Source organism: Notamacropus eugenii, chromosome 4 (genome assembly GCF_028372415.1).
Source record: "Notamacropus eugenii isolate mMacEug1 chromosome 4, mMacEug1.pri_v2, whole genome shotgun sequence".
NCBI lineage: Eukaryota > Metazoa > Chordata > Mammalia > Diprotodontia > Macropodidae > Notamacropus > Notamacropus eugenii.
In genome coordinates, this window is record NC_092875.1 from 81,509,389 (window position 1) to 81,534,979 (window position 25,591).

Below are 25,591 nucleotides of genomic sequence, written 5' to 3' on the forward strand. Positions count from 1 at the left end.
ATGCTCCATATTATTTCCAAGGTATTTTCTGGAGCCAAGCTCCTTAGTTTTCTCCACATGGGGATTTCCTTCAATGGAATGCACCAATGCACTTGTCAATGTTCCAGTTTCCCATTACACAAACAATTAGTGAAAATATTAAATAGCATTAAGAGGCACAGATCCCTGGGACCCTCCACTGGAGACCTACTGCCACACTGAGTTTTGAGCTATGAATGACTTCTGTGAGTCCAACCAACCAGCTGGCTCTGAATCCATCTAATTCTCTTATCATCTAGTCTACATCTCTTTATCTTCTCCAGAGTATAATTTATTAACAAGCCTTGTTAAGACATAGGCAAACTATATTTAAGGCATCCCCCTCATCTACCAATTTAGTAACAGTGTTAATAAAAAAGTCTCGGAGGTCAGCATGGCATGACCTGTTCTAGAAGAAGCTGTGCTGGCTTCTTGTAATCATCATTTTCCTTTCTAGATGTTTTCCATCCATTGCTTTAACTCATTTTTTCATAGTGAGAATGGGAAAGGAAAAGTGTGTAGTCACTTCAGGAGTCATCTCAATAGTTATTCTTAAGTTTAGCCAAGACCAGACATCCCCAAGGGTCGCCTTCCTGGGATCCTATCAAGCAAGGGACCCTGGAACATTCTCTGAGTCTGCTTTGACCTGCCCTCAGCCAGAACCCAATATGTGGCCCAGCACGGTTTTTAACCATTCCTATGTTTTGTTGACATAGAGAGCTCTCGGTAAGGAAATTCTCTTCAGCAATGGAGAGCAAAAACTTCTCCATAACTTAGTCTTAGAAAGTTTACTGGGACATTGAAGAGTTAAATGACTTGCCCATGGTCATACAGTAAGTCCATGCTGGAGTCAGAGTTAAACCTAAGTCTCCTGAGCCTAAGGCTATATTATTCTGTCATGTTACCTTTTAAAGTCCCCCATTTTATTGGGGCTTCATGAACTTGGTGCATTCTCATGAGCATGAAAACAGATGTCTCTGCCTCTTTCTTCCTAGATCCTGCTGTTATCTTCCAACACACCTCCTGCCAGTTTCTGTTTCCTCTCCCCTTCCCCAGGATGAAAATGTAGGTTCTTACCTGTGGCACAGAGAGCTCAATGGAAAAATTTTGGTCCTGGAACAGAAGTGACTGTGCTGCCACATAAGTTTCCATGTTCTCAACTGGGTGGGAGAAGATGGGCAGGGATCCTATTCCATTGGACCTCCCAAAACCTGTAGGATTATGAGATGAATCTTGGACTGGGCTGATGACCACAGTCATCCCCTACCCAAGCCTGTGGTGGTTATGTGGGGTATATTCCATAGCCAGCCCAATCTTCTTATGCTAGGATATTCCACTCCTGACTCCAGGAATCCCCAACACTAGTGAGTCTCTAAATCTTTGAATCCCAAACCTAAGAACGCAAAGGTATTGATGTTGCGGTTTTCTGATCCTAGGAACCTAACCTTCCAATCCCAAGAAATTCCCCAAACCTGAGAAATTGTTGAACCCAGAGAGTTTCCCCTCCCTTTCCCCTCTTCTCCCCCTCCCTCCCTGCCCTGCCAACCTCAAGAAAAGACGTAATTCCTGGGAACTCCTGAACCTTGTCAATGACCATGTTTGCCTGTTCATGTAGCTATGGGACTCATGTCTTCCATTTCTTTCCCTATGATATATCTAAAGAAAAATTGGTCCCTGACTTTGGCACCTAAAGTCCGGAAGGAGGGGTAAAGGATTTAGGGCAAAATGATATTTAGGAGACATAAGGACTCAAGACATGCACTCCTAGGAGGAGGGATCGAAAACTCTTCCTCCCTACTCTGCCCCCATCACCCTTTTCCTATACAAGAGATGAGATACTGCTGAAAGAGTTGGGGGAGTCCCACACCTGGGTGGAAGAACAATGAGCCTCAAGTGACAAGCACCTGGCTTTCAGTTTAATGCGGGAAGACTAGGCTAGTACCTTTGGTCCCCTGGACATGCCCCATTGTGGCTGACCAGCCTGGATACCACATTGTCAGAATCTAGAAGGCCATATCACCTCTGTCAGGGAGGACACCAGCTGTCACATTTCTCTCCAGATTAAGGACTTTAGCCTTGGTGACTATCATTACATAAGAAGGGTTGGTCATGGAGGTGATACAGACAGGATGATGTTTGCTTCTGGGAAAAATGTGGCTGTGGACCCTGGTGAGTACCACTTCTTCCGTTTTAGTCTGATAGTCTCCATGTCTCCCACTCTGATAATGTGATGCCCCAGGGTTCCTCATGGCTGTGTTATAAAGCATGACATAAACAGCCTAGGTACGTGATAGCTCAGGGCTCGGAGCATGTGCATAAGGGCTCAGTGTGTGTAATGGTTTAGGGACTGAAGGGAGTGATGACCTAGACCTTTAGACTATGTGAAGATCCAAACTTTAGGGAACATGCCAGTCCAGGGCTCAAGGTGGGGACTAGCTCACTTCTATTCTTCCTCACTTTCTTACCTGCTGTCATCCCTCGGTAGTTCCCACCTTGTCTGCTCCTGGTTTGGGGATGCTGAGTCTTAGTGAAGGAAATACTCAACTTGAATTAACTTCATTCATTATAGATTTATGCCATAGCATTTAAACTGGGTCCTCACTCTGAATTCATATTTCTAACTTTTCTTTTGTCACTATAATAGAGGTCAGATCTTCAAGTTAGGAAAACCCAGGTTTGAATTACGCCCTTAATATATACTGGCTGTGTGCCCCTGGGCACATTGTTGTTGCAGGCTGATCTCTAACATAATAATTTGCAGAGAAAATATCAACCTGCATTGATGGAGGGAGTTACTCCCAGGATTGCCTTCTACCAGTAAAATGAATCCTGACACCATCTCTAGCTTTATTCCCTATAGCAGTATAACTTATTTTTCTCCTTTACCCTCTCATCAGCCCACAACTCTCACAGCTTTAGGAGACATCTCAGCATTCTGTTTCCCTAAGGAGCCTGAGGCCCTCCTATAGGGGTGATGTCCCTCTTGGTCCTCACTCTTGTGCTCATGCTTTTTTAGCTTCATCATATACATCCACCCTCTGACCAAAGAATAATGTTTGCTAAGATGTATCCAGCAGTTTAAGGTCCACAAATGACTTTACATACAGCATCTTGTTTGAGCCTCATAAGTGCCCTGTGAGGGAGGTACCAGTGGTATTGCCTCCTCCTCCTTCTTATAAATAAGAAAACTGAGCTTCAGAGAGTTGTATTGATTTGTCCATAATTATACAGTTGATAAAAAGGGCAGCCAGTGGCTTAGTGGACCTCTAGAGTACTGGGCCTGGAATCAGGAAGACCTGAGTTCAAATCCAGCCTCAGATACTTCGTTGTCCTGTGATGTGGGGGAAGTCATTTAACTTCTCATTTCCTGACAAAATGGATGTACTTGAGAAGGAAGTGGCAAACCACTCCTGTACCCTTGCCAAGGAAACCCCAAATGGGATCACAAAAGGTTGATCACAACTGAAATGACTGAACAACAACAACACACAGTTGTTAAATGTCAGAGTCTGGATTTTAACTTGCAGTTTGCTCTTCATTTCAGGAAAGTCATTTTGGTGGTTGTTGAGAATAAGCTTGAGTGGTGAAAAACCTAGGGCAGGGAGACCCAAAGAGAGTGCTTCATAGTAGTCTTTCTTGACTCTTAAGTCTAGCACTCTTTCTAATTCACTCTGACCTTGAGCAGTCGCTAGTGCAGCCTCTGCCATTGAACCTGTCTTCTCCTGACTCCTCCAGGGCCTTGCTCCATTTCTAATGTGTCCTGTACTCTTACCTCCTTCCCTCTGATGATGAACTTGGGTCTTCCCAAATCCCTTGACCTTAATTACCACCCACTTCTATGGCAACACTCCTCTCCCCTTCACTGCCAAAATTCTAGGAGTTGTCATTACTCTCTAGTCACTTTCTCCCCAAGCTCTTCCCTCTGTTTTCCATACTCCTCCCCTCTGCACAGTGAATTCTCTCAGTGACTTCCTAACCACCAAATCCAGAGGCCCCCTTCAGTCTCCATTCTCCTTTGACCTCTTTGCAGCTTTTTACGCAGACTATCAGTCATAACTGAACACCCCTTCCACTGTCCTCCAGAAACACTATATTATCTTCATTTTTCACTCTCCTTTCTAATTGCTCCTTCTCCATCTCCCTCTCTGGACCCTCTTTAGTGTGAATACTCCTTAAGGATCATTCCAGTACTTTTTTCTCTTGTCCTCCTTTGTCAATCTCCTTCACTTCTTGGCTTCACTACCGAGACCCCGCTGATGACTCACAATCTGTATCTCCAGGCCTTTACTTCTCTTACTGGTCCATCAAACTGAACATGTCGAAAATGGAGCTTATTCTCTTTTCTCCCATTTTTGGACAAATTTCCCTTGTTTGGCTGCTATTCAGTTTACCTCTTCTCCTATCTTGGAAGTGACTGTTAGTTCTCCAGCTCTCTTCAGACTTACAGTGAATTAGTCACCAGGTCCTGCCATTTCTGCTTCTACAGTTTTTATTCCTGTCAGCACCTCTTCAATCTTATTGTCATTTTGCTAGTAAAGGCTCTAATTATCATTTTCCTAGATTGTTGAGATATTCCCCTGGTATATTTTCCCACCTCTGCTCTCTCTTCTACATCACAATGCAATCACCAGAATAATCTTCCACATACATGGAAGATTTTACACACACACACACACACACACACACACACACACACACACACACACACACACAGAGTCATTTCACTTCTCTGTTCAGAAATTTTTAGTGACTTCCTTTGGTCTCCCACATGATATCCTAACTCTGTTGTTTGGCATCCAAGGCCTTCCACCATCTGATGTCACCCTGATCTCATTTTACTCTCTTCCATAAAGTCTAAGCTCTCATCAGTCTGACCTACTCATGGCCCTCTGAACATACCATCTCATTGTTCACTTTTTTGCATTCCTTCAGGTTTTTCCATATGTGTTCAATAACTTCTCAATGTCCCTTTCTTGGTATGTTGAATTCTTGCCCACCTTTCAAAACCAAATTCAAATTCTACCTTGTCCATTTATCCTTCCTTGAAGCTCCTATTCCCCAGTGACTTCACCCCTCAGACTTCAGACAGCAGATTGTTTTGTACCTTTCTAATGTACTCATTGTACATAACGTACTAATTGTATATTGTAATTAACTCTGTGTATGCCTTGTTGCTGTGTTTGTCCTTCGTTTGCGAAGGGGACCATGACACCAGGGAGATGATGACATGACTTGCACCTGACTCTCATTTGGGTGAGGGAGGCTGTGCAAGGTCACCAGCCTCACTTGCTCCTCCAGAGTCATCTGGATCCAGTGTCCAGATATTCGTTACGATGACTGGAGATGGTCCAGGTGCAATGGGAGACCCTGGCCCTTTTCAGGTAAGGTCTCTTCAGGATCTCACTTTGAGTGAGGTAACACCCATTCACTGAATAGTCCTCTTTAAGAAGCGAGTCAAGGGATGGCCCCTTTAATAAAAACATCAAACGGGGAAGGGAAGACCCTCAAGGTTGATGTCCAAAAGAAAAAGAGTTTGTGCCTAAAGCCCCTACTACACTCTCAGCTTTGTGAATGTGGGTACTATATATCATCAAAACATTTTATCTCCTTCAGCACATAACATAAAATTGGTATACATTTTAATAATGAAGAAAAGAAGAAAGCCAGGGTTCAGAACCTGTCATAGCTTCCTAGGGGCTGAGAAGAAGAATAAGCCAAATTTTAGTGTCTGTGCTAGTGCCAAGCTCAGAGTATGTAATAATCTAGGAATTGGAATGTGTGATCACCTGGGAAAAGAGTGGAGTAACTCATGTTCAATGCTTGTGATAGCCCATGACACAATAACCAGGAATAACCAAGTGGCCAAAGTGTATGTGATAATCCATTGCTCAGAGTACATGATATCTTAGTGACTGAGATAAGCCATTGTTTAGGGCATGATTTCCCTTGGACTCAGATTCTGAGATGTCTCTTGGTTCAGTGTGTTTGATAGCTCAAAACTAAGGGTACATGTGATAAAACAACACTTAAAGCATGCTGTAGGATGCCATGCTGGGGGAAAGTGTATGCGAATACCCAGCATGTGTGAAATACCCCCTTCTCTAGAGGAAGCTCATAATGTGGGCTTATTTTCCTCAGACTGTAAGGTCTCATCATTGATTCCTAATTAAGCCAAGATACCTTTCTCCCCTCACCTTGACCTTTTTCTCTTTTACCAGGGGAACCAGGACCTGAGCAAGGGAACCAGGTGTTCCTGGGACTGCTAGGCTTGAGGCTGTTATTGATGAAGACTGTGGCTATCAACATCCTGTTCACCACTGTGGTCTTGATCTTTTGATGTTCCTCCCTCCCATGAAATTATCCTATTAATCCTTGTCTATTATTTGCTCCCTCATATTTCCATCTGTCTTTCCTCCCCAGCCCCCATTCATACTCAGCTTCTTTTTTCTCAGTCTTCTCCCTGACCCTTCATCTCCCCCTACCCTAATCTTACAATCTCATGCCACTTCCCCATGGCATTCAGAATCTTCTCTGCCTTCAACCCCTCTGATCCCTTAGACTCTTCTTTATTTTCCAAGTCTCCTCTCTTGCTTATTATTCTTTCTATCCCTGTGATATCCCTTCTGTGGGTGGAAAAGGGAAATAAAGAGAAGGGAATAAGTTGCCTCAAGACAAGTTTTGCCTTTGACTCCCTGACTCTCGACTTCTGACATTTGCTTCTCCAGAAGCCTGGGAAACAAAGTTCTGGGAGACACCATTTGGACCCTGTCATGACCAGTTGAGTCCCAGAATGATCTCAGTGAGCTCAGTCACATTCATTTCCCCTTAAGATTCAAAATAGTCAATCCTCAGTCTGCGTCCCCTGAAATAGTGTATTCTTTTCTTTAGAGATCAGAATATGGAAGTGGGAGTGGGGGACCAGATATTCACAGCCCACATTCTCCAGGTTTCCACACTTTGGGCAACAGCAACAGTTCCCACCATTACCCTTTTCCTATATGAGGCTTATTTTGAGGTTGTGACCTCCAGTTCATGTTCATGGGATTATGGCATGTGGGCTGCTTGGATTCAGTAGGAGTTATATACAGTGACAGAAGTCAGACTGTGAAGTTTGGGGACCCATGGGAGAGAAAATTGACCTCATCGTTTTCCAGTATCTACCTTCTCTTACTATATCCCTGGGAAGGTCACCATCCTCCATTCTTATAGGTGAGGAAGGAATCACATGGGGGAGGAGTCTTAATTTGTAGGTCAAATATAGGGAGAGACTTCTTGGTGGAAGATCTCCTTGAGCCCCTAATACTGTCTATGTCCTATACCTCTCCCCAGGGCTATTCCTGAAGTAAGGGTTATCAAGATACTTTAGGACACAACTCAGAGCCTAGATTTCCTTGAGATGCAACTGAGTCTAATCAGAGTCCTGTGTACCCTCAAAGATCAAATGTTAGTGTGGTGTGAACCACTGTTTCCCTGGTAAGAGAGGAAATAGAAGGAGGCCCCAGGGAGTACACACTTCTAGAAGGAATCCAGGAGGCCCAAGGGGTCCAGGAAGAGACAAACCGTAATGGGAGATAAGGACCAATGACCAAGAATGGGAATGGATAGGACAATTCCTCAGTCTGTAAGAGAAAAGAATAAGGAAACGACTTCGAGGTCTGGGACTTAAGCTTAACCTCAAATGCTGACACTCCCTGAGAAGGAAAGAAGCAAGCTTTTATGAAGTAATTGCTATGTACCAGGAATCATATTGAGCTCTGGAGATGCAAATATAAGCAAAGAAAGGAAGTGCCTGTCCTCAAGTTCACATTCTAGTCAGAGAAGAAAACACACAAAAAGGAGCTAATAAGGAGGAAAAGGAAAGAATGAAGACACTCAAGGGCACAGTTTTGAAGGACGGAAGCCAGGAACAGGGCCAAGGGAACAACAAAGGCCTGCCTGAGTCCCTCCACGAAATGGAGACTCCAAGGGGAATTCACCAATGGGAAAAGAGGGTGGGCCCCATAGAGACATATCCCAGGTTGAAAAGACTGCAGGCACATTAGGATGTTACAGGGTGGGGAGGCCCCAGGTGCTAACGGAAGGCAGTGCTGGGACATTGTTTTGAAGACCAGAAGCCAAGGAGAGACCCCTTGGTCACAAGTGTGAGGAAACAACAACAACAAAAACCACAAATGAGCAAAGAAGTGTTCATGGAATAAACTGAATGAGTGAGATGATATCAGAGGAGTCTGGGTCATAAAACTGACTCATCATCTTCCCTGAGCTCATATCAAATAAATTAGTTGTCTGAGGCTCATGGACGGTGAAACCTGCCAAACTTTTGTGTGGATATCAACCTACAATGATGAGTTCATATTGAGACTGCCATGCTGCCTCTATGGGCAGTGACAATGAAGGTGGGGAATGAGATGCTGGGGTTATGGACATGCCAGCATCTTCCTTGTTCATGCTTCCTCCCTGTATTCTGAGCCTACTTCTTCCCCCCCTCTCGGCCCCCCATCCTTATCCCATGCCATTCATTCTCAAGCCTGTGCATTAAAGGTTGTTCTCAAGACTCCTGGCTCAAATATGTGAGACCCACATCCCATCCCCCAGTTCCTCTTGTATACCTTCCTTGCCCAATCCTGCTTGTGGGGAAAAAATTGCCTTCACAGATTGGGGCTTGTGGCAGCTCAGGAGTCACTAGGTAGATAGCAGGAAGAGGCAACTTGGTAGAACCCAAAAGGAATGCAGACCTACCTAGCTTTCGATTAAACTGATAGGGAGGGGCTTCCCACAAACGTATAAGGGCCACTCTACCCACTCTTGTTCAATTTCTCATCTCTGAAAGGATAATAATAATTAACATTTACATAGCACCTATGTGCCAGGCACTCTTCTAAGCACTTTACAAAGATTACAACCTGAGAGTTAGGGGCTATTTTCACCCTCATTTTACAGATGAAGAAACTGAGTCGAATAGCTGTCAGGTGACTTGCCCAGGGTCCCCCAGTTTCAGAGGTCGCATTTGAACTCAGGAATTCCTGACTCCAGGCCCTGTACTCTATCCCCTGCCCCACCTCCTTGTCCTAATCCTTGTGCTATCTGTTTTATACCTGGGTGGTCAATAAGTCCTTCATTCTGGTACTGCTGCTTGAGAATGATATCCACAGCATCTTATTTCAGGAACCACTTGCTTTCATACCCAGACTCCTAGGGGTACCTGTACCAGGTAAGATCCTTGTTAGAAACAAGTGTCAGAGTTGGCAGGATCATGTGCAATGGCCAGAGAGGAAGTTCAGAAAGAGCGGCAGTCAGGAAGACATGACCTGTCCCCTCCCTCTGAAGCTAAAATGGCTTAATATGGCCCCTGGAATCTGATCACACAAGAACTATGGGACCTGTGAGACAAATTCCAACTTGGGATTGGGAAGGATGTCCCCACTGAGCCTGAGGACAGAGATAGATGCATATAAAAAGATAGGAACCTACAAGGACTAAACAGTGGAAGGGAGACTGTCCCCTGTCTGGTCTTATTGTAATAAAGAAGCAAGAGAGGAAATAGCCTGACTTTGCTAGGATATAAAGGAGGAAAGGGTGACAGGAGCTTTCTCTGAACTGCCTGTAGGCTCGGTGACCCCCACTTAAACCCTCTGGAAGCTGGGTCTTCTAGAGCTGAGTTTGGGTAACCATAGGATATGGAAGGTAAGATCTACAGATAGTGTGTGGTGGGTGGGCAAACTCCAATCTATCACCCACTCTGCTGCCAAAGTGGAAGTCTGACTCTGACCTTCCCACCTCCCAACTCAATAAACCCCAGTGCCTCTTTATAACCTCCAGGATCAGATATAAAATGTTCCTTTTGGCATTTAAAGCTCTTTATAACCTAAACACTTCCTACCGTTCCAGCCCTTTTTACTTTAACTTTCCTAAGTATATTCTACATCCAGAGACAACAGTCTTCACACACTCCACCCCACTTCTCTACTCCCCATCCTTTCACTGACCTTTTTGGTCCTACCTATTCCCTCCCTCTGTAGCAAATGACTGTTTTCTGAAATTGCTTTCCATTTACATGGTATATGGTAAAGTAGTTTGCATGTTGTCTTCTCCCTTAGAATGTGAGCTTCTTGAGGGGAGGGACTGTGTTTTGGCCTTTCCTTGTATTCTTGGTGCTTAGGACAGCCCCAGGCATATAGTCAATGCTTAACAAATGATTTAATAATTGACTGAATGGAAACTCCACACAATCATCCTGGGTTGGAGTATGGGGCACTCCATTTTGTAGTTTGGTACAGACCTTTCAAAGCTCCTTTTCTTTAATCCAATGGGAGGAAGCCTACCTAACTGTCATCCCCAATCTAGCCTATAAGGTGGGGTAGGTACTAAAAGTCAAGTTCTGAGGAACTGGGTCAGTTACAAACCATATTCCTTCAGTGGTCTTGGGAGATGCTTCTCAAATGGCTTCTTTGGCCACAATGGTGCTTGTTAAGTTAACCTTACTGACAGTGATTTGAAGCACCTGAGAGTCCTGACCACTAACCCCTTGATGCCATGGTAGGTTCAACTAATTACTTAAATGTGGCCCCAGCAAGGGGATATATCCTGTTCCAGTGTAGTTACAATGGCTCCCAAAGTGGGACTTTCCCCAGGAATCTAAACCAGGTTGGTAAACTGATCTACAGATATGGGCTGCCTCCCAAAAGAATTTCTGAAAGCAACCCAGCAAGCCCAGAGACCTCCCTGGCATAGTTGAAATGATCTAGGGCCTCCTGCCTGGGGCTTCCATCTACCCTTACTTGTGGCCAGCCCTGGGGAGATTTAGGACCTTGTGCTCATGAACTTAAGGAACTTAGCTCAGGCAGATTTAGGGCACCAGGCCCTAAAGATGACATTATCTGGGGCAAAAGGACCCTCTGCAAGCTATGAATGAAATAGATCCTCTCCTATGGGAGCTAAAGATTTCTTTTTCAGGTTTTAATAAAACCTGAGACTCCTTAGGAGCAGCTAGGTGGAGAAGTGGACAGAGCTCTGGTCCTAGAGGCAGAAAGAACTGAGCTCAAATTCGACTTCTTGGGGTTGTCAGAAGGATTAAATGAGATAATATTTACTACTTAGCACTGGTTCTTGGCACAAAGGAGTCCCTTAATAAATGCTTGTTGCTTTCCTTCCTAAGGAAGAAATGGATAGGAAGAATTTTAGCACCTTGGTGTGGAGGCTCTAGTGGCTCAGGGCAGGGGGAGGAGAGGCCAAATGCTCCTGCTCCCCCCAGTCCTCTTACCCTTTTATCCAGACTTAAAGAGGTTGAGGGAAGAGTATGGCCCATAGGGCAGGGGTCAATGTCTTCCAAATTGACTAGTGCATGGCTCTATCATTCTTTTTTTTATTTTTCTTTTTTTTCAGTGTAAAATTGCCCTTTTTCTTAAAGACCTGGACATTTTAAGACAGAAGCTTTGCAAAACATTACACAATTTTTTTTTTTATTAAATGAGAAACAATCTTATTTGTTATATCATCACATTGCTAGTCAGAGAAATGCTGCAGTGATGAAGAAAGTTAATGCTGGATCAACCAAAGTCCTCATTTCTGCAACACTCATTTACAAAGAAATTATAGTAATGTTCACCACAGCCCAACACAACATTCTTGGTTTTCTTTCTAAAGAAGTCCCCCCAATATTTTCTTCTGATGGGGTATTTTACTACATAAATTATAGTTCTTCCTTTTTACAATTCACTCCAAACTGTATGGGATGTATCACACTAAAACTTCTAAAACTGTTAGAGAATCCTTCACACATCATCATCATCTGATGTGTCACTGCTGCTTGTCTCTGTGTCATCATTCCCAAAAGTGGGTTTGAAAATGCTGTTTTTCCAGGGTCCAAACTCGAAGTCCCAGATCAGGCCATTTTTCAAAATACCATGTTTTCTAAGACCGTTCTTCTGTAACTGTTCACTAATGACTCGGAATTCCCTCATCTCATCCTATGTTAAGGGAGCACATGTGTCATCATTTTCACTGTCTTCCTGCCAAGCCATCTCCTTTAGCAACTTATGTTCTGCCTCAAGTGAACTTGAAAGGACATCAGCTTGTGGAAAGGTAAAAGACCAAATGATCTCTTGGGAAACCATGGAGGCGCTGCCATCTGCTTGAGAAATTTCATTTTCATCAAATTTCAGTTTATGTCGCCTTCCTGGTGAGTGTTGTTGCTATTATGCAAATTAAATGAGTCATCATCCTTTTCTGGTCCAATATGACTTCCATCTTCATGTTCTTCCTCCACTCTGTCCCTTTTCAAAGCTTTTAAGAATTCACTCTTCTTATCAGTGGGCATTCGAGTCAGTTTGGTTAGATGAGGCTGATTGAGTTTGTCCACAGGAGAAGAGGAATTTGAGAGATTACACTCTTTAACTGAATTTGTTGATACACTAAAATTCCTGGCAGTTGATTTGAAGGCATTGAATTTGCCAATGCTGTACGTAGACTCATGAGGACAAGGAGTTCCAACTTTATTTTCTTTGGTTTGGCTTTTCCATTGTGTAGGCTTTGTAGGTGGAGCAGCAGTTTTAGGGCCTAGTCCTTTATAAACAGTTGGACCAGTTCCATTTTTCACTGGCTGAGAATGAAGATTTCCTATTGCAGGGAATCCAGATACCTGTAAATCTCTTGTACCAGCTTTTTTAATGACCAGTCTTCTTGGAGCTCTAGATTTAGGATTCAGAGGATATTCCCATACACCTGCAGCTAAAGATTTATTTTGATTTGTCTCTCTCTCTCATATTCAGGATTTAAAGATGGAAAATCCTCAGCCTCAAATTATTTGTATTTTTCCTTGTCTTCTTTTTTCCCAGTTTCATTGTCAGGGGTATTGTTTTCATGCAGTCCTTGGCTTTTTCCAGAATGGAAAGCACTGCTTCAGGAACTTCGGGAACTTCTACCATGGTATCCCCCTCGATGGTTTATGTTTTCAGCACCATTTCTTCCATGTGCAGGCCATCCAGTTTTTTCTTTCCTTCCAAAGTTTCCAAAGTTAGGACATCCAATACCAGAATTAAAGCCATCTGAAGAGTTGTGTCATCTATGATTGACATAAAAATGATTCTCTGTCCACTGGAAGTTTTCAGAGTGTTTCTCAAAATTCAGTGATGACTTCTGTGTTCCAGAAATCCCACTGGAATTTCTATCCTTTGTTGATGATGGAGTAGGAAAATTAAGCCAGGCTGGAGCAAAGTCATACTGCGCCTTTTAGGTCCAGTCCCTCCAACTCACTTGAACAAAGTTCCAACACCTTATAGCAAGCCCAAAACCCAACAGGACTGTACAGGAAGATGTTTGTTTTCTCTCTGGAATCTTCATTCTTTTCAGTTTTCTTTTAAATTTTGTATCCTCTGAAATGATATCCAAGTTCCTTGAAGGTACCTGACCTTTGGCTATTTGACATAGAGCTACTTCAAGTTAACTACCCATCCTTTTGTTTTAAATTACTCATATGGCTATTTCCAAAATTAGTCTTGCATTTAACAATGTAAAATTTTCAGAAACCTTTCTTCTTTATTATCTGGTGTACATGTCACTGTCATAAGCAACCACTCAGATGAAATAAAAGTTTTGTAACACAAAAAGTAAAAAGCAAAAAGCAGATTTCACATCTGAAGTGAAGAGCCTTCCTAAGCATCAGCGTATGCAGAGAGACAACAGCTATCTCAATACCACGACACTGCTGGTTAAGGGCAACATTTTAGAAAATATATTTACACTTAAATAGAAGAAGCAAAAGACTTCTGGATTCTATTATCTCTTCATCTAGAAAAGAGGATGCATGGCAAAGTGAGAAGGGTGGACTTCCAAATACCTAAAATTTATAATAATGGTAAAAATATCTGCCATGAAACTTCAGCAATGTTTAAACAGTATTTTGAAACTGTTTAAATTATTCATTACACAGATTGAACATATCTTACAGTTCTGGCTTAAGAACATTAACTAAAATAAAAAAAAAATCAGCAAAATTCTTCCAGGTGAACTGCTTTAACCCTTAAAACAACTTGTTATGAACCCAGATACTGAAGTGTCTGTATTCCTGTGGTGAAGCAGTAAAATTGTTCACTGTTGTCAACTCACTTCCCAGCTGTTTCTTGCCAGTTTTGATAAACTTCTGGGTCAAAAAATACTTGGTCATCATAATTCCAATTAATGACCACTCCAAATATCCAGGGGATTTTTTACAGAAATAACTTTCTGCCCCATCAGAGGTGTCCCTGGTTCGGGGGTGTCGCTGCACTCAGTCCCAGGAGGAAGTTTTCGGTACCTTGAATAATCCCCTTTTGCCCCTTTTCTCTCCCTCCACAGCTCCCAAATGGCCCTGGTCCTATCATTCTTGTCAGGAAGTCTTATGCTAGGGTAGTGGTGAAATAGGATGGAGGCATAGAAAACAAATGTTCCCAGGACTATTGGATATAGGATCACAAATTGCAATGATCTAGGGAGATCTAATCTAAGACATGGGGGAAGTGGGTAGTGGAGTGGGATAGGATTCCTGTACAATTAGGATGATTTGGAAGAGTGGACACCTTTAGATCTATAGTCAGGACTCACATGATGGCTGGACACTGACCATTTACCTGAATTTTAGTGGAGATGGCTATCAACTTTAATTGATTATTGCATCATCAACACCATCTCTATGTGGTGTTTTAAGTCTTGCATAAGCTTGCAAAGCATTTTTACAGTTACATTATTTCCTATGACCGCTAAAAATATTATTTCATATAATCCCCATGACAACCCTGTGAGGTGTTATTACTATCACTATTTTACAGGTGAGCAAATAGCCTGAGAAAACTTGCCCAGGGTCACACATCTAGCAAGTGTCTAAGGTAGGATTAGAACTCAAGTCTTACTAGTTCCAAGTCTAGTATATCTATCCCCTGTACCTCCTAGATGCTAGATAATTTAAATAACCAGGAGACTCTCCTCGTTGAGTTGATAGGTTATCAAACCCCAGGGGGTTCTCCGTAAGTAGAACTTAGGCAAGAGACACTGGATCTGCTGACTTCTACCCTAGTCCCCAGTGCAAAACAGTACTACATCTTGAAGACAGAAAAGGACATCACTGCATTAACTGATGAGGTGAACCAAGCTGGGATCTTGTTATAAGCCAATTCCTTTAACACCATACTGGGGGAGGTAGAAAGCTAGTAGTATATCACTATGGAACTAAGCAAGGTGGCGCCCACACTTTCTGGTTTTCTGGAGCAGTCTCTAGCTTGAGAGAGTGTGTCCAAAGTTTTTAGAGAATGATATGAGGTCACTGACCTACCTAATGTGTTCTTGTCTTTCTGGGCATATCCCTACAGTAAGGGGAGAAATAGATCTGAAAGAACTCCATGAGTTGATCTACCCATGAAAGCCACCAGGTGGCACACTAATATTGAAAAACATCAGCTCTTTTTCATTAACTTATGGGCTATTTGACCTTAGCAGAATCATATCTCAGCAACCTTTTCCTCCTATCGCCTTCCCTATATAGCCTATGGGTATACCTGAATTTCCATCATTTTCCTAATTTGTAACTCATTTTTGCTGCATCTTATTTGGTCCTTGGTCTATTCTTCAATCCTTGGCATGAACCCAGTAGGACTGTTTAATCTACATCTAGGTTAAATGTTTACTAAAACAAATAGAAAGCGATACTACACGATTTAAGAAAAAGAAGCTCCAAAGGCAGCCCCAGCTGAATTCCATGCCTCCCTTCTCTGCTTTGCCTTTGCTCAGGCTCTCTCCATCAGCAGACATAAGCAGACTAAAAGACCATGTCGTTTTTAGCTCACTGCATTCACCTCCCTCCATCTCCTGAACCTGTGATCTCCTTAAACTCCCTGTCCCTAGTAGGTGAAGCCACTGCTTGATGATGTCATGCCTAGTTAGCTTTCTTTCAGTCACCAATGTGAACACTGAGAGCTTAGATTACTGGAAGTGTGAGCAAATAAAAGCCCCAAAGAGAGAGATGCCTCATTTCATTAGAATTTCCACTGGAGCTTGAGACCTCTCTAGACCCTACAAGAAAGGCTCTTTATGTTAGCATTCCTTGTGGCTATTCAGATCCACACTTCTGTGTCCCTTTGGAGCCCAACAATTCAGACAGCATAGAGGAAACATGTCAGATCTTCACAGTGGGTAGCTGTTGTACATATGCTGTACAAGCATAATAAATAGCCTAAAAGACATGGGAATGTTAGGTCACTGTGCATGTTCTAGGCAGAGAGTTGTCCAGTTTGGTCAGAATGTAGTGTATGAATAGGGGAGTAATATAAGACAAGGTTGGACAGGGAGAAGGAGAAAGTAACAAGTTCACTCACCAGGCAACATTACCTTTTCTTTAAGTAGAGTTCAAATTTGCCCCTGTGCAATTCCTACTTGTGAATCCTTGCTATCTGGGCCTAATTTATGTAAACAATTATTACCAAGTCCCTGCTAGTGGCACAAGACTATGCTGGGCAAACAGAAAAACAACAGCTTGGTCCTCTTAGTGCTCATATTCTTCTGGGGGAGACTATCATCACAGATCAAGGTAGTGAAATATAGGGCGTAAGGAGAAGACAAAGGAGAGATCTGAAAAATAGCCCCCTTTCTAGCTATTATTTCCCTGCTTCTCTGCTGAGGTTTTACATTATTCATTTGGAGTCACTGAAATCAACTGGATTTTTGGTGATTTTCTCCAGTAGTATTCAGGGGCTCTGAAGTAGAAGAGAAACCAGGGAAGGAGAATTCAAGAAAAGAAGAAGCAGATTGGGAACAATGGGAGTTTCCCCAAGTGAACTGAGTAGACTTGGGTTGTAAATTCCATGAGGGCTTGCTTCTATGCCTCGTCCATGTCTCATATCTCCCTCAAAGCCTTGTCCAATGGTAGGTACGCAATAAACGTTTATTGAAAAGAAAGTGGCTCAGCTCATTAACTTGATCTTGTCCACTCCCCCCTTCCCATTCCTTACCTCACCCCCTCCACCATGGCCTGGAAGAGTTATATGGTACAGTGGATAAAGTGTTAGATCTAGGTCCTGAAGACCTGAGTTCAAATCCAGCCTCAGATACTTACTAGCTGTGTGACCTTGGACAAGTAAGTCACCTGAGGTCTTAATGCCTCAATTTTCTCATCTGTAAAATGGGCATCACAATAGTACCTACCCCCCAGGATTATGAAGACAAAGTGAGATAACGTGTGTGTGGTTGGTTGGTTGGTTGTTGTCCTTCATCTTTGAAGAGGACCAAAATGACATCACCATGATAAAGTGAAATTTCAGTGTGTCTGACTGTGACTGAACAGACCAATACAAGCTCGTAATGCTCTACCACAGGTTGGGTACAGATAATGTGTGTGAATATTTGGGGTGGATATTCCAAATTTGCGCATCTTACATTTACTTTGTGCTGACTCAATTCTGCTTTGCTCAAAGAGCACAGCACCCTTTCTGATGTGGGCACATCATGCTGAGCAGTCCTGTGCCAGTGTATCCCACATTGCACAGTCAAATCCAAAGTTCTTGAGAAAGACCTTGAGAGTGTCCTTGTATTGTTTCTTCTGACCACTATGTGATTGCCTACCTCAAGCTAGCTCTCCATAAAATAGTCTTTTGGGCAAGCGTATAGTTGCATTCGAACAATGTGGCCAGCCCATTGGAGTTGTGCTCTCTGGAACATAGTTTGAATACTTGGCAGTTCAGCTCGAGCAACGATTTCAGTGTCTGGTGTCTTATCCTGCCAGATGATCCTCAGAAGGTTTCTAAGACAGTTCAAATGGAAGCAATTCAGTTTTCTGGCATGGAGCTGGTAGACTGTCCATGTTTCACAAGCATATAACAATGAGGTCAGCTTTGAAAACCTTAGTGCTATGTAAATGCTAGCCATTATTATTATGAACACTTTACTCTATGTTTAGAACATCCAGTATCCCTTAGAGCCTTTATCTCATTTACTCCAACCTGCTGACCCTCCATGTACTCTACTTAAAGAACACCTGCATTCCATTGGCAGGACCCTGGATGCTCCATCCCATATTCTACTGCAACACATCTTATCGACCCCATCTTCAGCATATCTCCTCAACAACACCTTCTCTATTCAACTATTTCACTTCATTGTTTCCACTCCATTCCATCCACTCTGGCTTATCTACTCTACCACATGCCACTATTAGCCCTCATGTACTACCATGTCCACCCAATCTCATCTACTCTTCCTTGTTCACTCTACTATATTCATACCACCTCTTCCTCTCAAACACATCTACCCCACTTGACCAGCATGGCATAGTATAAAGTGTACTCTAAAGTCACAAGCCCTGGGTTGAAATTCTACCTCTGCCTATCTGTTTACCTTGGGCATCATTGAATTTCACTGTACCTTGGTTGTATCATTTGTAAAATGAATGGGATTGGACAAATGGCCTCTGGAGTCCAATAGCAAGTATTTATGTCGAGTGTTGAGGATTTCAAATTGCTTTATGAATATCGTCTCTTTTGATCCTCATAGCAATTCTTTTGGGAGATAGGTACACTTGTTATCCTCATTTTACAGAGGTGGAAACTAAAGCAGATAGAAGTTAAGTGAGTTGTCTGGAGTCACAAAGCTAGTAAATGCCTGAGGTTGAATTTGAATACAAGTCTTCTCGACTACAAGTCCAAGGTCCTTATCCAATGCACCAGCTGGCTGCTCTAAATTTCTAAGCCTAGTACTCTATGAACCATTCCAGCTTACTTATTCCATTGTGAACGCCCCAGCCGACAATGCTCCCTCCTTCCTCTCCTTGACTCCATAGTCTGGACATGTCATCTGGACCATGGGTACCTGAGAATCCAGAGTAGCTCTTGGGCCTGTTGTGATAATGTTCTACTCCTGGATTCTGGTGTTGCTTCTGAAGGTCTAGTGTCCAAGAATCCAGTTTCCTCAGAGTCTTGGAATATAGAGAAAGAGGGACGACTGGGTTGAGGTAAAGCAAGGAGACTGCTTAGGAAGGCCAGACCTACCTTCTAATCTGTGCTGAGTTAGACTGTATAGCTATGGTGTTGACCTCAAGATGTTGATCTATGTCCCAAACATCCCCATCCTTCAGGAGACTAGGTGCACACTCCACATCACTAGAATCACTAAAGGTGAGTGTTTGAATGCCAGTAGAACTAGAAATTAGCCCTGCAGTCACAGTTATTCTGTGCTACCTTCCTTCTGCTCCCCAGGCTCCTGTTTATTTACCTCATGCTCCACTCCCTCTTTGAGAGTCCTGGGTGAGGGTGGTGTGGGAGTGGGGGTGGACGTGGGGTAGGCACAGCTCATTGAGTTCAGCTTCCTTCTTAAAAACATTCCCTATCTGGGTAGAACTTTTATCTGTGCAAATATTATCAGCCCTAGACCACAATTGCTGACCCCATCCTACCTAGAAAGCCCTGCCAGGGTCACCAGTATGTCTGTCAGGGTCCTCACTCTTCTTTCCAGTATCTACCTCCTAGGGCTATTGTTTATTCTCCCAAGTATCTGTCCTGTCTACACTGCTTCTCTCCTCTTCCTCACCCTCTGTATGGGACTGAGGCTCTAAATCAGCTTCTAGATGCCTCTGTCCCTTTCTCCTCCCTGTTATCTCTTCCCTGGTGGTAGGGTCCTGGAAGCTTAGCTTTTCCTTCTATTAGTTGCCTGACTTTTTCTCCTTGGCAACCTGGGTTGGGGTTGGAACCTCTAACTGGAATCTCTGGGCATCCACTTCTCATGGAAGTTTTGTGTAGGATTTAATCTTTTTGGTACGTGTTCTGCAGGGTCCTGGTCCAAGGTGCAGGTAGTAGAGACAGGAGGAAGGTGACATCTGAGGGCCAGTCTGTGACCCTGATCTGCAGGGCCTCTGACTTTAACTTCAAGAATTATTCCATGTCTTGTCACTGGTACCCAACTGAGAACCACAGGGAGTTCATGGCTGGCATCAGTCCCAAAACTGGCAGTATCAGACAGTACAGCCCAGAATTCAGGTCAGGGCTTTCATCAGCAGGAACAACAAGCCCAAAGTGTGTCCCTGCCCTTGCTCCAGCTGCAAAAGGAAGACAGGTAAATATTACTGCACCAGATTCACTCTTCTAGGGCCCAGGTAGAGGCCTTGACACAAATCTGGGATTAGAGCCCCAGATGCTAATACTCTGTTATGCTCTTTCTCTCTCTGTCTCTCTCCCTTCCCTTCCCTTCCCTTCCCTTCCCTTCCCTTCCCTTCCCTTCCCTTCCCTTCCCTTCCCTTCCCTTCCCTTCCCTTCCCTTCCCTTCCCTCCCCTTCCCTTCCCTTCCCTTCCCTTCCCTTCGCAGAAGAGACTCAGGTCTGCTCCTGAATTTCCTGCTTGCAGATCCTCTGTCCCTTGCACTTTACCTTGGGTCTCTTAGGCTCTCAACAGTGCATTGATCATTTGCTAGCCTGTAAGAATCCTCCTTTTCAAGTTCTTTTAACCTCTAATTTGGACCTAGGAATGGGAAAGGCTCCAAAGGTGCTGTCAAGGATGCAGTCTTCTTTAAACTTGTGTGATAATCTTGTCACCACCAAGTCCTTTGGGGCTTTTTGTACTTCAGACTTTGGTCAGCTCTGCAGTTCAGCATGTTGTGAAAGACTCAGATGAAGGGAATAAATACACATAGCAAGGAGGAGCACAAGGAGAGAAGCCCAGAGACACTTGATCCCTATTGCTGTGCTTCTCCAGAGCACCTAGGTCTCATGAAGGTCTTCTATCCATCTTCTATCCCTCTTCTCTATTTGAATTACAATGGGATTTTTCAAAGCCTGTTTTTTTTGGGAGCTATATTTCAGGAAAGCAGAAGTTAAAACTGTAAGGAAAAGAGCTAATTGTCCTAGCTTTAAAACAAATTGATGAAATAAATAAATAGGAAAGTAAGAAAATGTAGCCACCGAACCACAAGATATCTTGCAAAATACCAGTGACCAAAATTTATATTTCTTTGGACAGAGTACCCACATGTAAGGGTATGACTCCCCTGAGGACAGAAGGACCACGTGTGATGAAGGAGAAAGAAAAGAAGAAAATAACAGCAATGCTCAACTTGAATTGCAATAACTCAGAAAACAGTGGGAGACCTTGACCTTTTGAAACTAAGACTTGCAGTCAGAAAGACCTGAGTTCAAGTCTGACCTCAGACACTTACTAGCAGTTTGACCCTGGGAAAATCACTTAATATGTATTTTACTGGGTTTTCTCAGCTGTAAAATCGGGATAATAATAGCCCCTACCTCCCAGAGTTGTTGTCAGGATCAAATGATATAATCATTTTAATTCACTTGGTACAGTGTTTGGCATATAGTACTATATAAATGTTGGTTGCTACCATCATCATCATCATCATCATCATCATCATCATCATCATCATCATCATCATCATCATCACCACCACGATCATCTGACCCCAGTCTTGCCAGACTGTTACTTTCCCAGTCCTGGCTACTATAACTCTTAGTTCAGAGTAAGATTGCACTAACTTTCTTAAGTGCCACATTGAACCTGGGAGTCCATTAAGGCTCCAAGATCTATTTTTTCCTCAGGAGAATTTTTCTCTAGCCACATTTCCTCGATCTTATACTTGTGAAGTTGTTGTTGGTTTTTTTTTTTTTTTTTGCAACTCAAGTATAAGACTTTACATTTACCCCATTTCAATTCCACTGTATTAGATTTTGTTTGATGGTGTGGCTTGTCTTGTGTAGATCTTTTTGAATCCTAACTCATCAAGAATATTAGTTTCAAATAAGTTCATATCTAAACCAGGGAGAGTTAAAAAAATAGAAAGAAAATTATGGATCTATTTCTCTAATTAATTTTGATTCAAAAATTTTAAATAAAATATTAGCAAAGAGACTACATAAAGACAATATACTATACCCAGGCTGGATTTATATGAAGAATGCAGGACAGGCTTCATATTAGGAAAAGTTATGAACATAACTGACCATATCAATGACAAAACAATAAAAATTATATAATTACTTCAATGGATGCAGAAAGACCTTCTAACAAACTATAAGACCCAATTGCTGTTGAAAACACTAAAAAGCATGGGAACAAATGGAACTTTCTTTAAAGTGATAAGTACTATCTAAAACCAAGAACCAGCAGTATATATAATGGGGATAAGCCAGAAACTTTTACAAAAAAAGGTAGCCATGTAAGATATCCATCATCACAATTACTATTCAATATTGTCTTGATTAGCCTGGCAGAAGCTAGGAAGAAGCCAACATCTTACAACAAAATGAACTCAAAACAGGCATATACTTTAGATATAAAGGGTGACATCAAAATAAAATTAGTGGAACATGGAAGAATTTTCTTTTCAGATCTATGTATAAGGGAAGAATTTATGACCAAATAAGAGAGAGAGGTTCACAGGTGGTAAAATGAGATAATTTTGATTGCATACAATTAAAAACTTTTGCACAAACAAAACCAATGTAACTAAAATTGGAAAAAAATCAGGAAACTGGCGGGAAATATTTGCAGTAAGTTTTTCTAACAAAGGGTTAATTTCTAAAATTTTTAGAGAACCAAGTCAAATTTACAAGAAAAAGCTTCATTCTCCAATTAATTAATGATCAAAGTATATAAATAGATAATTTTCAGAGAAAGAAATCCAAGCCATCAATTGTCATATGAAAAATGCACTAAATCACTCATATTTGGAGAAATACAAATGAAAACAACTCTGAGTTACCACTCCAAGTTACCCCTCCACATATATTAGATTAGTTAAGAGGACAAAAAAAGAAAATGACAAATGCTGAAGAGGCTGTGGGAAAACAGGTACTCTATGTACTGTTGATTGGATTGTAAACTAGTCTAACCATTCTGGAAAGCCTTTTGAACTAAGCCCCCTAAACTGTTATATTCTATATACCCTTTAGCCAAAATACTACTAGGTCTATATCCCAAAGAGACAAAAGAAAGAAGAAAAGGACTCATTATGTTAAAAACTATTTATAGTACCTCTTTTTGTGGTGCCAATAGAAAGTTGGAAACTAAGAAGATGCCCATAAATTGAAGAATGGTTTAACAAGCTATGGTATATGAATACAATGGAATACTATTGTGCTGTAAGAAATGATGAAGGGGACAATTCCAAGACTCATGATGTAAAATGCTATCCACATTCAGAGAAAGAACTATGGAATCTGAATGCGTATTGAAGCCTACTATTTTCATTTTTTTTTCCATGGTTTTCCCCTTCTCTTCTGCTTTGTCTTTCACAACATCACTAATGTGGGAAGATGTTTAATATGATTGCACATGTATAACTGATATCATATTGCTTGCTGTCTTGGGGAGGAAGAAAAATTTGAAACTCAAAATTACAAAAAATTAATATTAAAGACTATCTTCATATGTAATTGGAAAAAAATACTATTTACAAAAAGAAAAGAAGTGATGAATGGGATGGTTTCAGGAAAAACCTGGGAAGACTTGTATGAACTAATGCAAAGTGAATACAATAATAGCAGCAATATTGTAAAGAAAATCAACTTTGAAAGACTTAGAAACTTTGAAGAACACAGTGGCCAATCACAATTCCAAGGGACTAATGAGAAAACATATTGTCCACCTTCAGAGGTGAACAATCAGAGAGCTGATTGACTCATAGGGCAAATTTAAGCATATTTTCTTCTCCTCCTATTGCCCTTCTTGATATAATGACCACATCTAACAGTAATGACTGTTATGAAAATGACAGTAATGACAACAATGACAGTAATGACAACATTCTAATTTCTATAAAAGGAAAACATGGAGGTACATTTCCTTACATGTTCTACAGAGCCAGAATTACTCATTATAACTATACAGTGCTTGACTTTATTTTTAGCATTATTTTCACTTAAATTATTGTGCAGTTGTATGCATTGTTTTCCCATTTCTGCTCATTTCATGCTTCAGCAGTTCATTCCCAAGATACGTATGTCTTTCCATTTTCCTCTGAATTCCTCATATTTTTTCTAGTGACAATAATAATCCATTGTCATATACCATAATTTGTACAGTTATTCCCCAGCTGACCACTACACACTTGGTTTCCAGTTTTTGTTTTTGTGGTTTTTTTTTGGTACCAGAAAAAATGCAGCTGTGAATACTTTGTTATATAAGGTATCGTTTCTATCTTTGTCCTTTTGGGAACATATGTCCAACAGTGGAATATCTTCCAGATAAGGAATATAAGCAGTTTAATGACTTTTCTTGCCTAATTCGAAGTAAGTTGGAGAAGTTCTCAGCTCCACCAACAATGTTTCAGTGTTCCATTCTTCCTTTAGCCCTTCCAATGCTACTTATTTTTCTTTAGTGATCTTTGCTAATTTTCTGGGCATGAGGTAAAATCTCAGTATTGTGTTAATTAATATTGCCCTTTTTGTTAGTGATTTGAAGCTGTCCTTTTGTTTGTTAATATTTTTTCCTATAGTTTCAAAAAATGATCTAGGACAGATTTTTGTTAAGATACAAAGGACTCACAGCATGCATGAACAAGTAGAGGAAAAAAACCCACGATGATATTTCATTATATGCCTTCCATGAGGTAAAGATACTTTCCAGTTACCTCATTCTACCTATTTCCCTCAGACCTGCTTGTGTTTGTCCTTCATTCTTGGAGAAGACCACAGCATCAACTTGATGACATGACTTGCAATTGACTTTGATTTGAATGGAGGAGGACTGTGCAATGTCACCAACCTCATTTTCTTCTCCTGAGTCCTCTGGGTCCAGTGGCATGATATTCATGAGGACAACTGGAGATGGCCCAGGATGCAGACCCTGACTTTTTCAAGCTTAGGTCTTATCACAATCTTATTTGAGTGAGATATACTGATGCAATGCATAGGCTTCTTTAAGTTACTCAAGTAATGGTCCCTTTAATAAAAAAAAAAAAATCAAACTGGGGAGGAAGACCATCAGAGTTCCTGGGTAAAAGCAAAACAATTACTATTTAGCTATTACATCCACTCTGTGCTAGGTGGGTGGGGACTTGTTGTTCAGTCTTTGAGCTCCAGAGTGAATTGGGTTTAAGGCTTGATCTTTGAGCAAGAAATGGAGCCAGTAAACCCAGAGGAAAAAAGGAAGCTTTTGGTCATGGAGTTAACTTCCCCTGGGCAGAACACCAGGACAGGAGAGGAGAGGAGAGACCTCAGAATTGCACCATATGAGCAGCTCACAGTGAAATCATGGAATGTTGGTAGATCCAAAGCTCCTGGATCCTCATGGTAGGGCTTCAGCCTTTCACCTACAGAATGATCCTGTTAGCAGTCTTCTCCCTTCTCTGAAAAGTGTGCTGTTGAAAGTGTGCAATCTCCCTTTGGGTGGTTGGTGTCCAGCTCTTAGAACTCAGGAAACCTTAGCACTCTGAGGACCCTTGAATTCAGAATTACCCGTGAAGTAACTCCTAAAATGAAATGTTCGTAATTATAGTTCCTACTCTCTGCCCTGTTCTTAGAAAGGGAGAAAGAAAGAATAGCAGAGGTAAGCAGCTCAGGCTTAGAAGGGGAATAATTCCCCTCTCATGCTGAATGCATTCCACTGCCATGTGTTCC

General features: G+C 41.9%; 2 long non-coding RNA genes and 1 pseudogene across 2 annotated transcripts in view; 1 reads left to right on the forward strand and 2 right to left on the reverse strand.

Moving 5' to 3' along the window:
- The window catches only part of LOC140500192 (uncharacterized), a 68,603-nt gene extending 60,604 nt beyond the window's left edge, over positions 1-7,999 (forward strand). Inside the window, exon 4 of the long non-coding RNA XR_011965634.1 lies at positions 6,237-7,999. This is a non-coding gene — a long non-coding RNA (uncharacterized lncRNA). The remainder of the gene's footprint in view (positions 1-6,236) is intronic.
- LOC140500191 (uncharacterized) overlaps positions 1-25,591 on the reverse strand; it is a 152,726-nt gene that overhangs the window by 68,591 nt on the left and 58,544 nt on the right. The gene's annotated exons all lie outside the window — the stretch shown is intronic.
- LOC140498186 (vasculin-like) lies at positions 11,526-13,061 on the reverse strand (annotated as a pseudogene).